The following is a 13,634-nucleotide window of genomic DNA, read 5'->3' on the forward strand; positions in this document are numbered from 1 at the left end:
TCAGGTTTTTGGCGGTAGTTTTAATCATCAGCAAATGTCATGCTTTTCTTGAGTTCCCAAGGTCATTGGGAACACCAGTTATCCAGTAATTAGGGCACAAAATTAATGTTCGATGTCTCTCCAATACCAGTTAGTGAAATTAAAACCATTTTATTGCACCGACGTATCCGTATACAAAACAAGGAAGCTGGTTTATTTCTGTTTGCTTATAATATACCGACCCTCCAATGCACAAATCTCTGAGAACAAAATTTTCTAACGTCCAAATAATAAAAATGATTGACAACTAAACTGGAATAGGTATCAGTAGGACTTAAAGAATTGAGCTTAAAGATTTTGTCCAGAACCAAATCTAAATATAACGATGTTAGTTTTTTTCATAAATCCAAACAGTGAGTACGTAGAAAGGGAGTAAGGCTTAACTTACGATCAAAAAATTCAAACGATCAAAAAATTCAAAGAACGTTTTCATCAATTCTTTCAACTTCACTTCTCGAAATTTATCACGGTAAAAATTGTCTCTGAGCGATTTCAGTTACCAGCAATCAGAAATCAAGTATGTTGCTAAAATAAAAAACCAATTTTGAAAGAAAAACACGCATAGCTAGTGTAGATAATAAGTTATTGCCCATCAATCTTATCTTCGATGAATGTGCTCGACTGTTATATCCAAGAGGTCACGGGTTCGAACGTTAGCAGATACAGAACGGTGAGCTACTATAAGCGGTAGCCTCTGAAGCACCGTTATGGAAAAACGTTATTTGAATATTTATACAAAAATGTTGTATATTTTGTTGCTCTAAAACTCTTACGACAAACTAAGATCAACTGTTTTTCTTAATTGGACCGAGGAAATACAAAATTTGTAGAAATTTGCAGAATTTTGCCATCTCATGTCTAAAGTTCTTTTCAGCTAAAATTTAGATTGGATTTTGCAGTTCTAGTTTAAATTTGACTGTAATGCGGCATTATTTTTTGTTGGACGTTCATTGTTAACAATCATTGACTAGTTTTTGGTCTTGATTGCTTTTACAGCATTCACAATCTTATTACAACAGTTCTGAAGTCTCTTTTTTCTTTACTTCTTGATCATTTAATGTGATAGAATGATAATAACGTGCATCGAAATGACTGATCTGAGGTCCTCTTTTAAAATCCAATTATTATCGAAACTGCTATACTTTAAAAGAAATAAAAAACAAAAAAGCATTTTTCTTTGTTTCCATTGTCAAACTTTTTCTTGTTGCAACGAGTCAATAACTTAATTTTTTATTTGTAAACGTGGTCTGGTTTTTAAACTTAACAACTGCTACTGAAAAAAAAGAATGTTTGGACAAAAAACTTTTGGGACAAGTGAACAAATTTTAAGCTGCCCTGACAGTTTTAATCAACGGTTACCTAAATTTTCAAACTTAAATGATTTTCGAAACATTTATTTTTCAATAGCCGCAAAGCAATAGTGGCTATTTTTGGGGATATTATGTTTTTTACAAATCAAAGAATTTGAATTGTTTTGGTTCGCTGTCTTTTTTTTAATATTTGTTCACGCTTTTGTCGGATTTTTCACGGCAGTGAGAAGTCAAACTAGAGGGGTGATTTCGATCAGACTGAAATAGTAAAGGGAGCAAAAACTCGAGTAGGCTTCAGGCGTGACTCTCTTCAAAATACCTTGAAAGTGGAGTGAGAAATTGGTGTTTGAATAATTTGGCGGTTTTTGAGATGGATTTTTTTAGGTACGTCGATTTGACTTCTCTTTTCAGAGTTTCCTCAACTTTAGTGCTCTTAAGACGCTACATTTGTGTTCTAATAGTGCCTAATTGTTTGTTTGAATTCATTAAGTGGCAGCTAAAACCTTTTACGACTTTGCCACTAATTTTTCTTATAAAATATTAGTGACATTTAGATTTTATCCTCTTTTGTAAAATTATCCGTTGTCTTATCCTTTAGTATCATCAATGATAGATCTGATTGGGGGCTAATGAGGCAAACAAGAACCTAACTACTAGCTCGAGTTAATAGCTAGTGGATTTCTTGACTTTGACACTAGTTTTTCCTCAAAAATTTTCAGTGAATTTTTGAGTTAAGCACGAATTTATTGTACTTTTTGATGTTTTGTTAAGGACAGGTATTATTATTTTTTATCTTTAATCTTATTAGGGACAAATTTCTGATGATGCTAATAGGTGTTAACTTATCGATTTAATCATTACTTTCTATGAAATTGACACTAATTGTCTTCAATAAAAATTATCGAATTTTTCGAGTTTTTCTTTTCAAGTATATCATAACTCTTAGTCATCTATTGACGGTTCTCATTGGTTGCTAAACAACATTAATAATAGTATGTCATTTCAGTTTGTAGCTCTTGCTTTTTGTGCCTTAAACCTTTGTTCGTTTTTTTAAAAAAAATTGTTAGTGATTTTTTTTTCAGTTTTGCTAGTATTTGTTGTACTTATTGCTGTCTGACAAAGATGATAGGTCTCAATGGTGGTTACTGAGGTTTCAAATATTGGATGTATTCGTATCCTTGAGCAGCTATTGCGTTTCAGGACTTCGATACTAAGTGTTTTCCAAAAGTTACTTTTTTTTGTCTCATCATTTATTATTAGTGAGAAGACTCATCGAATTTTAAAAACAAGTTGCCAATGAGAAATAGAGAATTATAGTCGGCAGTTTGAGTTTGTAGCAGTTGTTTTTTTATGTTGATCATGTCTTTTCAAAAAATAATTGTTGAAATTTTTGTCTTGCTTGTTTTTGGTGTTCTTGCATTGTTTCATTCCTTTGTCTCACTACAAACAGCTCTCATTTGCCTTTTAAAGCAGAGTAAATGATTTCCAGATCATTAATTAATACAATTGTTTGAATTGTTTTTCAGGACTTGCCCTGCTATGTTTTAAATTCTTTGTCTCCATGGATGATTTTTGCGACCATTGACTTTTTTAAATTTCAGTGACTGCTACTGCTTTGAAATTAGAATTTTTGTTCGTGACGTCATTTGTTCTGTTTTTATGTCAGTTGTGTGACATATTTCACTAAAAAAATGACGTATCAACTAACTTTATGAACTTTAATTGTAATGAACAATTACTAGTTAAAGATTAATGGTGACCATCTAAGTAGTGAAAAGATGTTTTAGGGCTTTTTCATTTATGTGTCTCAAAAAAATGAATGTTCGAATCTAACCCGAAAGTGTAGTGGTCTTTTAAAGGACTGATGGTCAATCTGTCTATCTTATTTCTTTAGTTGTTTCAATTATTTGTTAAGGCCACAAGCGTCTATCGCGGCTATATTCCGGCAATCTGCCGGCTATTTTTTTAAAATTTTTTAATTGATAGCCCTTCTATCACATTCAAAACCGTGGCAGAACAAAAAATGCAAATAATGAATGGAAGTGAAGGCAGTCACAATATATTGGCTCAAATATAGCAGTTTTTAGTTAACTCTTTCGCTAAAAATAGAAATTTTATTTTCCTTGCAAGACTTTTATTAAATTGAACTAAATTGAACTAAATGCTTCCTTAAACATTCATCAAAATATCAGTTCATGATCAATATGCTAATTAGTTTAAACCAAAAAATCTCAGTTTGAAATTAGCAGAATTGGCCATTTTTTCGGCTATTTAAATGACATATGAACCAAATCTTTTAAATGTGCCAGATCTTGCATCAGTGTTTTCATGAAACAAGCAAATCTGACAAAAACTAGCCAAAATTGTTAACCAAAGAGTCAGAGAGACTCAGTGGATTTTTTAAATCTCTATTATTGATATTGTTATTCAATTTAAAATGATTAATTTATCATATAATTCATATGATGAACAAATTTGACAAAATTTATTGAGTAATATAAAAACAAGTCAGATATTCGAAAAACTTTAAACCTGAACATCTAATCGAAACATACTTTCAGCTCTTCAGTATCCAAGTATGAGATTCACAGAAACTGTTTTAAGGCGACAATTTCATGTTGTGAAGGGCGTTTCTTAATCTTGAATTTGAGCTAACCAGCTGGCTTCTCAATCTCGTATTTCTTAATCAGCTGGCTACTATAGCGCTCCTATTACAATTCAAAGAATTTGAATTGTATTGGGGCGCTGTCTTTTTTTTAAGATCTGTTCAAACATTTTCGCGATTTTTGGAAGTCAAATTGGAGTAGTGATTTTGGTCACGCCGAAACAGGAAGTGGAGCGAAAAAGCGAGTGATGTTGCGGTGTGAAATTTCTTCGCTCTAATTGTAAAATAGAGTGAGAAAACGGTGTTTGAACAAAAATTAGGTTTCTCGGTAGTGGTTTTTTCTTCACATGCGGCAATTTCCTTCTAATTTTTACTGTTTTTTTGAATGGGATTTTTTTCTAAATGGTTTTTCCAATGCATTCACAGCTCATTCCAGGCGTAGTTTTTTTGTTTGAATTAAATGTTCATTTCTCGCTAGGGGTTTTATTTTGTTGACATGTGGCATTTTGACATTGATTTTATGTTTTTTTTCCTATTTTTTTCATCTGATTTTTTGGTTTTCTCAATTCATTCAGTTCATTCTAGGTCTTATTTAGTTTCACTCTTCTGTCATTTAAAGACTGCTTAAACTCTACTAAAGACACTCTGCTGCTTAAAATCCTTTTAGACAGCAGCTGCTCAGCAAAACAATTCAATTTGAAGAGAGTCAGTTTAAAAAATCAGTCAGAAATAGAACCGGGATAAACCCATAAAGCCCATTTTTAGATGCCCAGTGCTCGAACTTTGTTCTCAAAAGTTTTAGTTACTATCTATAGTGCTTATTGGTATTGATACTAGACCCTGTAGCATCTCACTGAGAGAAAGGAGTATGTTCAACTATGAAATGACATCAAAATAAATCGCACTTAAAATTGTTTTTATACAAAAATCAATTTTTGCTGATATTTTCTTTTTTTTTAATCCCAATAGAGTTATGGGAATCAACGGCGGCTATTTCCAACAATCTGGTATGTTTTTTAATGAAACGTTATTAAAATTTTGGAGAAAATTTTTTATCATTCAAAATGTTATTCTATGATCTTGCTTTACTCGTCAGCTGCAAAAAACCTTGTCTGAAGGTTTAAATGATGATTACAAATGTACCATTGGAACTAGCAAATTCATTTGCTTATTTATAATCAATTATTTTAAAGTAATGTGGTTAAACCTCTGATTTTCAACATATATGAAACTACGACTTTTGATCAAATCTGAAACGTCACAAAGAGATCTTAGACACTTTTTTTCACGAGTTAGCGACGCTATTACCTGAAAATCGCTCTCATGTTGTTTATAAATATACGAAGCGAACTTCCTCACAATTAAATACTAGAACAACTGTATGGATGCAGCAGTCAGTTGAAATGTGTCTCAGAAAATGCGTGACTTATCTAAGTATTTTATATACGTAGAGGACCAGATTCACATTGATAAAAAGGTTCCAATTCTAGGTGTTGTAGGACACGAGTTTATTTTAAGAGAAACTTAACGTGGCGTAATCATATTGAACTATCCCCAAATGATGAGGTTTTTCTCCTGAGGATCTTCAATGAATGAAATCATTAATTCATTATTCCAATGGGCTGTAATTGCAGCAGCATGTGTAGTAGACAAAAATACAGAATGGATATTCTCCAATATTCTCCACCAATCACAGAATGAGAATACTCTATTCTCTTTTATATAGAGCATCCAAACTTTATTCCAGTCAGTCTATTAGCTCGATACACAATATGTGTACCATTGACACCGGTGCTGTATATTATTACCACCGTTATGATTGAAGTTTTTTTCAGTGTTTTCTGGAGTCGGATAGTCAGATAGGATTACCTACGTCTAATTCGCGCGCAGAAACAAACAGTTGTGGCTGTATAACCCATAAGGCTGTAGAGAGTCCAACTAGGGTCTGCTTTAACCGGTGCAAACATTCAGTTAAAAAATTCTAACCAGAGAAAAGATTTATCGTCAAAAAACACAAAATCTTTACTCACAATATCTAGATGTTGATTCTTTTTACTCAAACCGTCTAAAAGAGACTTAGTTACTGGAGACGCAATCCTATAAAAATTATATCAGAGTAAACAAAAAAAACAATAACATACGCTTCTTAAACATAAAAGAAGCAAAGATAAAGAACTCTTCTCATCAGAAACCATAAACGATTGTTAAGAATTATTGTCTTGACAACAAGAGAATGAACAATTATTAAACAATATAAAATCACTGCAAATGGTCGAATTTCGTAGCTCTCTTGAATTTTAATTACTCTCTTAAAAACACAGCGCGAAGCTCACTATTTCAACCAAGAACAACAACCTTTCTCATCAATAAACAAAAATCTCTCAAATTGCCAGAACAGCATTTACGTCTTATCTCATAGAAATTTTAGGTCAGCGAATTGACTCAAAGAATTATACTATATATACGACACACAAAAATTTACCGCCACAGTATTCTAATCTATGATACACTATTTTGCCCACTTTCAGATGCTTTATTTGAATTAGTTCAATAAAATCGATAAAAACCATGCACTTTATACCAGTGAGTATTTGAATTCTTTAAACGTTTAGCAGCAAAAATAAACGCAGCTACTTTTTTACTCACGTGCTGCAAGTGTACATAAAATTGCGAGACAAGAAATAGAAGGATTTAACCACCTAATCAAATTCTCTTAAGTAGAGTCTCAGATACCGACTCAACAGAAGCAGATTTACCAGAATTACTTACACTCCTTTCATGGTATAAAAACACGTTTTTTCAGAGCTTAGTGCTTCATAATTTTTGCTCAACAAAATCAGTAGCACAAGCATACCCATAATTAGTTCCAAATTTGCCAAAAATGCCATTGTATATTCATGATCCTCCTTGGCTTCCAAAGAATTATGTCTAAATAACAAATTTACCATCAAAATTTTACAAAGAACTTACGTATAAATGAGTTTGCAACAACGTTTAAAACATGTAATGCAGAAAATCACCCATTGAGAGTGGACACTAACACAGAACTAAATACCTCTTTTGAAATATCACCAACAGATCCTCAATACTCATACACAAATTTACATTGAATTCCAATGGATGCTTATTCAATTGATATAATTGAATCGGTTTTAAACTCGACATTGTCGGAAGAAGAAACAAAGTTTTCGTCGCAGACAATTAAGATTTTATTTCTTGGTGATTCAACAAATAACACCATATTTGCAGCTGTAGTCTATATTTTTGATGAAACTCTGAATCCCGGATGGATGCAGCAGACGAAAGCACAGAGTGTATTATATAATAGTCTCCGCCAATCACAGACTGAGAAGACTCTTTTCTCTCTTAAATAAAGCTTGCATACTTTATTCAATTCAGTCGGTGCTATATATTATTACCATCGTTATAAGTTGAGTTTATCTCCAGTGTTTTCCGAAGTCGGTTAGCCAGATAGGATTACCTAGTTCTAATTCGCACGCAGAAATAATTAATAAGTAGACCTAGCTCTATTTCCCTTAAGTCTTTAAAAGGAGGCCAACTAGGGTCTGCCTTACATGTGGTAAATCATCCTGATGAAGTGAAGTTAGTTTTCTCTAGTTTACAAGCTACTGACTTGCGCTTCATTTATGTACATACTATGTGATGAATAATTCAGTTCCTAGAAGTTTTTCTTGAAAAATTGATAGGCCCAGCTTTAAAGGGTTTTAGCAATATTAATGCATAATTGCAATAAAATATAATCCGCAAACAAAACAGAATTGAATTTCAAAAAGTAATAAGAAATATATTCGAAATCTGAAAAGGGATTCAAATCTTATCACACATGTCAAAATTTAATTAAAAACATTAAAAAAAATAAAATATTATTGAATTGAACTCTACGAGCAGTGTTAAGCCCATGTCAGCCCTCAAGCGAAACGCGAAACGTTGAAAGAACTGTGCAGCCATTGAGGCCTGAAGTTTGCAAATATCTTTTTTTTCATCCTATATATTGCATACTAATACAGGTGGCCGCCGTATTGGCCGACAGGGCGTTTAGCCGACAACCAAAAAATGAGAAAATTGGCCGACAAATTAATTAAAACGAGCGACAAAATTTATTCCGAAGCTCTGATTGGCTAACTTAAAACACTATTTCGTAAGCGGACAATTATACCGCAGTTTTTTTATCAACTAGAGTAACGAAGATCTATCCGTGGTAGGACCGTATTTAACCGCATCTGGCCATGCCTCAGCGGCCCGTGCGACTTGATATGAATCTATTACAACCGAACTACTGATTTATGGACCAATTATGGACTTTTATTACCAATTATGAAAAAACTGTCAGCTAAATTTCTCATTTTTCCTTGTCGGCTAAACGCCATGTCGGCCAGTTTTCCTAGCACCACTAATACAATATTCTCGGATTCATTTCTGAGAATTCAGTTAGACAAATCTGTTGCTCTCGTTTCCCAATTGGTTTTAAAATCCATATTTAAACGCAAAGTGAAGAAATCTAAACGGTTGCGCACTGCAAAAAGCTTAGTTAATAAAATGCAAAAGTTGTGATTGAAAACACTATAGGAAAGCAGAGTTCTGGAAACTTTCAATGAACCTTGAAGACATGGAAATAAGTCGAACCAGAAAACTGAAAACAACAAGTAACACAATCATAGATGACCCAAATCCAATCGAAGACAAATAGAAACAGCAAAGTAATTTAGAAAATAACGCAATTATAGTAAAACAAAAAGAATGACAATAAGTTTCAATCAAAAATTGCTTAGTTGCGTGATGGCAATAGTTCCTAACTTGAATTTTTAACTTTTCACATTGCTCAAAACAGTCCTATTTTTTGAAAAAATAATCAGCAATATGTTTTTCAATACTTAATCAGCGAATTGAAATCTCTCTAATGCTATATTATGGTACTAACAAAAAAGCTGTTATCAATTTTATTTCTTTTTGTACGGCCATACAATCATATCCATCTGCCAAAATAAGAGATTTGAGTCAAGAAAAACTCAACAATCTTTCGGTGTTAAATAAAAGCCTCTAACACGTTTGTCATAAGTAGTGGATAAAACAAGGATTCCAACCACCAGTAAAATTTGTCCCTTTCTCCTAACGCTAAACGCGAATGTCGAATCGGGACAAATTTTACTGTTTGTTGGAATCCTTGTTTTATCCACTACTATATATTAGCTCTAAATTCAATAAAAAAATCAATTAAAATCAAAAATAAAACTAAAAAATCAGAAAATCAAAGCAAAATTTACATTTCACTCTTTAAGAGTGATTCACTCTTATTCGGAGTGATCCCCAGTAGAAAAGATCGCTCTTTTTCGCTCTTAAAGAGTGAATCCCTCTTTTTGATATTTTTTTTATTTTTTTATACTTTTTATTTCAAATTATCTATACTTTTCAATAAATTTATATTTTCTTTTATTTTTTCTATATTTATTCCATTATGAATAAGAAATGATACAAAATTATAGTATTTACATGAACAACTATCAGTGAAACTGCTCAACGGATTTGTTTTGCAAATTCGCAGATCCTCTTTTTGGTTAATAACTAAAGGACTTACAGCTCTAGGACTTTGCCAACTAGGATTAATTATTTTATCCGCGAAACGGTTACACCGATCAGTTATAACAGGGAACCTGCTTTGCAGATTTCTACTAAATCCTCTAGTCAATTCTATATCTAGATATTGTTTCTTTACATGAGCCCGTATCCCATCATATCTCACAGCAGAAGTACAATATGGACAATTAACTTTAGCTGAAGTCCAACTTCTACATGTATACTTACCCTCATCAAAATTATTTAGTGGTTTTTTATAATTACACTTATTACAACATCTAGTTAATACTTCTGAGCTGAGGTTAAGGTTAGCGTTAGGGATAAGGTTAGGGTTAGGGATAAGGTTAGGGTTAGGGCTGGGGTTAGGATCTGAGTTAGAGTTATAGTCATAGATAGAACCAGAACCAGAACCAGAACTAGAGCTAGAACTGGGGTTAGAACCAGAACCAGAACTAGAACTAGAACTAGAACTAGGGTTAGAACTAGAGTTAGAATTAGGGTTAGAACTAGAACTAGGGTTAGAACTAGGGTTAGAACTAGGGTTAGAAATAGAATTAGAATTAGAATTAGAAGTAGAATTAGAATTAGATTAATTTTTTAAAGAACAACCCCATGGAGAAAAATCATTAGCACAATTACCACATAATATTATTTTACCACACATACAATTATCAGTTTTATCTTTATGACATGATTCATAATGATATTTTAAACAAGCAATGTTTCCATATTTATAGTTACACTCTAAACATTTCAAAAGCATTTTTAATAGATAAAATTATCAGTGAACGAGCTTTGCTCGTGGTTCTCCAACAAACTTTGTTCGTGGTTTACCAAACTGCTCAACGGAATTGTTTTGCAAATTCGCAGATAATATTAGCTATGCTGTAGAATCGGTGTACAAACTTTGTGGATAATATTTAGCCATGATTTCAATTAAGTCTTTAGTATTATCTTTAGATGTGATACGCTCTGCTAAATATTTATTTCCTAAAGTATTGAGTGTATTAGTTTTACATCTCTTATCTAGAATCAATTCAAGGTCTAATTCTTTTTTTTCTTTAACAAAATTTATAATCTCTTCTCTAAATTCTTCACTATTTACATATAGTTTGTTTAAAAACTTTCCTCCCTTTCTATTCAAAATTCCCATCTCTTCATTGACGAAGTCACAGTTACATTGATCAGTATACGAACTTTGTTCGTGGTTTACCAAACTGCTTCCCTGATAGGTCTTCGACCATGTTTCACTATCAGTATAATTGCTTCGTGTTTAACCTTCCAACTCTTCTCCATATCCAACATTAACTAATGTATTTACTCTACTCAACATTTTGCTTGCTCCCATTGCTACAGTTCCAGCATTTTCTGATATTGAATCAGGATAAAAACAATTAAATATAAATAAACCTGTGCCTATAATTCCACCAATATTTGATAAAAATTTCATACTCTTTCCCTTAATCATCTCTTTTGTTAAAACATCATTCTGAATTTTAATATTATTTAAAGTAAAAAGTTTATTAAAATAAAACTGATAATTATCATGATTAATAACATTTCTATCTTTTACATTAATCATTAGTGGTTTCATATATGCTATAAGTTTAATTATATCTTCTCTTTCTAAATCATCTTTTAAACTAAGAGCTTTTAAATCAAGGAAACCAACTCTTGAAACATATATCATTGTTCTATTACTACTAATAATAAAAAAAGTATTTTCCTTTTTATTATATTTAATTATACCATAACGAAGTTCATCTGACATTCCATCTGTACAATTATAATAGTTGTAATTCACTATTAAATTTAATTCACTAATTATTTTATTGAAGTCATGTTCACATTTATGTATCTCATTAAAGTTTTTAAATAGGTCAGGTCCATTATAAGTTGTTAAATAAATAGTATCACAACTCATTCTTGCTGTATTAATTATTTGAGCTGGTTTATGACACATTACAATCATTTGAATATTTTAATGTCTACCTTCAGTAAAATAATAACCTATATCCTTATTTAACCTATCACCCATATCATCAAGTACTATTACACAATTTTGAAATTTATGCATATTGTTTTTTGTGATCATATTTATATCACATTTATTAAACCCAGTATAAAACTTATTAGACTCAGGATCTATCCTGTCTCTGTCATATTTACAAACTATAACTATGGACCTTTGATCTTGATCTTGATCAGTGAAACTGCTTCGCAGATCTTGAACTTGAACTTGATCTTGAACTTGATCTTGAACTTGATCTTGATCTTGATCTTGAACTTGATCTCGATCTTGATCTTGATCTTGATCGTGATCTTGGTTTTGGACTGAGTATAACTTTAAATATTGTCTAATAAAATATGTTTTGCCTGTACCAGTTCCACCATAAACAGTAGTATGTAATGGTGACTTTTCATATTCAAATCTAACCAGACTCCTATTCAAAAATCCAACAAAGTTTTCTTCTAGTTTTGTGTATTTACTTGGTCTTGAATCATATATTATATAACAAATTCCAATTATAATAATAAAAATTAAAACTGCACTACCGGTTTCCATTTTTATATAATAAATATAGATTTGATTTAGATTTAGATTTAGACTTCGACTTAGACTTAAAATTAGACTTAGATTTAATAAGTTTATTATATAAAAATGCTCATCCTAACTTTTGAGGAATTCAATAATAAATTCAATATTGATAAAAATGCTATGAGTGATATCAGAATAAAAGATATAGGTAAAGATATATGTCTAACACCAATTGAGATTGTAATGAGAGATGATAAACCAGAAATGGTAAGTGAACCTAACTATAACATTATTTTAAATCTACATCCAACTGAAGGTACACATTGGGTTTTAGTTATAAGAAGAGAAGGTGGTCCAACATATTACTTTGATAGTTTTGGTGTAGAAACTCCACCTTTATTTTTAGAAGAATATGTTGATCTAGGCTCTAATGAGAGAATACAACAATATGATGAATCTTATTGTGGGGCTTATTGTTTATATATGATCTATCTTATTGATAGAGGATTTAGAATTAAAAGTGCTTTGAATATTCTAGTTGATCAATGTAAATATCCAGGAATATATCATGAGTGTTCTTGTTTAAGTTGTAGCAGAGGTGGTGATAAAGATAAGGATAATGATAATGATAATGTTAATGATAAGGATGATGTCATTGATAATGATAATGATAATGATAATGATAATGATAATGATAATGATAATGATAATGATAATGATAATGATAATGATAATGATAATGATAATGATAATGATAATGATAATGATAATGATAATGATAATGATAATGATAATGATAATGATAATGATAATGATAATGATAATGATAATGATAATGATAATGATAATGATAATGATAGAGATAATTTTATATATCTATTTGATGAAAAATATCAAAGGAGTAAATCTAATAGGAATAGCAATAGTAATATCATTAGTAATAGTCCTACTAATAATATCCGTGAAGCGGTTCAACAGAGTTGTTTTGCAAATTCACCGATATCTGTAAACATAAATGATGATCTGTATTCATGGTTAAATGATGATGATATAATTACTGAAGCCGCATTCCCAGATAAAGTTAGATGTATAATATCTGGTCCTAGTGAATGTGGTAAGACATTCTTATTGAAAAAACTAATTCTAGCTAGTATATACTTTGATAAGCTATACATCATTGGACCTACTGGTGTTCAGTACCATGGTATAGAAAGAATAAACCCAAAAGCAGATGTTGAATTTATTAAAGATATAAAAGATTTACCATCTCCTGATAAACTACCCAAAGACTTAAAGAAAATAATGATATTTGATGATGTTAGAGCCAAAGAATCAGTTATTAAAGAATACTTTTGTAGAGGTAGACATAATAACTGTAATATGATATATCTTAATCAAAACCTGTTCTCTCTGGATAGGCAGAGTGTTAGAGAGAACTGTAATCTATTTATTTTATTTTAACAGAGAGGTAAAGTCCTCTTATCTATATATCAAGATTTCTTTAATAATGTTGAACTTAGTTATAATGATTTTGCTAATATATGTAATA

General features: G+C 31.2%; 2 protein-coding genes across 2 annotated transcripts in view; one reads left to right on the forward strand and one right to left on the reverse strand.

Moving 5' to 3' along the window:
• Positions 1 to 12,198, reverse strand: part of LOC142345782 (ADP-ribosylation factor-related protein 1-like) — a 247,986-nt gene extending 235,788 nt beyond the window's left edge. Inside the window, exon 1 of the mRNA XM_075398128.1 lies at positions 12,185 to 12,198. The gene's annotated coding sequence lies outside the window, so the exon portion shown is untranslated. The remainder of the gene's footprint in view (positions 1 to 12,184) is intronic.
• Positions 1 to 13,634, forward strand: part of LOC142345783 (ubiquitin-conjugating enzyme E2 A) — a 177,287-nt gene that overhangs the window by 108,856 nt on the left and 54,797 nt on the right. The gene's annotated exons all lie outside the window — the stretch shown is intronic.

This window comes from Convolutriloba macropyga, chromosome 9 (assembly GCF_964194025.1).
Source record: "Convolutriloba macropyga chromosome 9, txConMacr16.3, whole genome shotgun sequence".
NCBI classification, from domain to species: Eukaryota; Metazoa; Xenacoelomorpha; order Acoela; family Convolutidae; genus Convolutriloba; species Convolutriloba macropyga.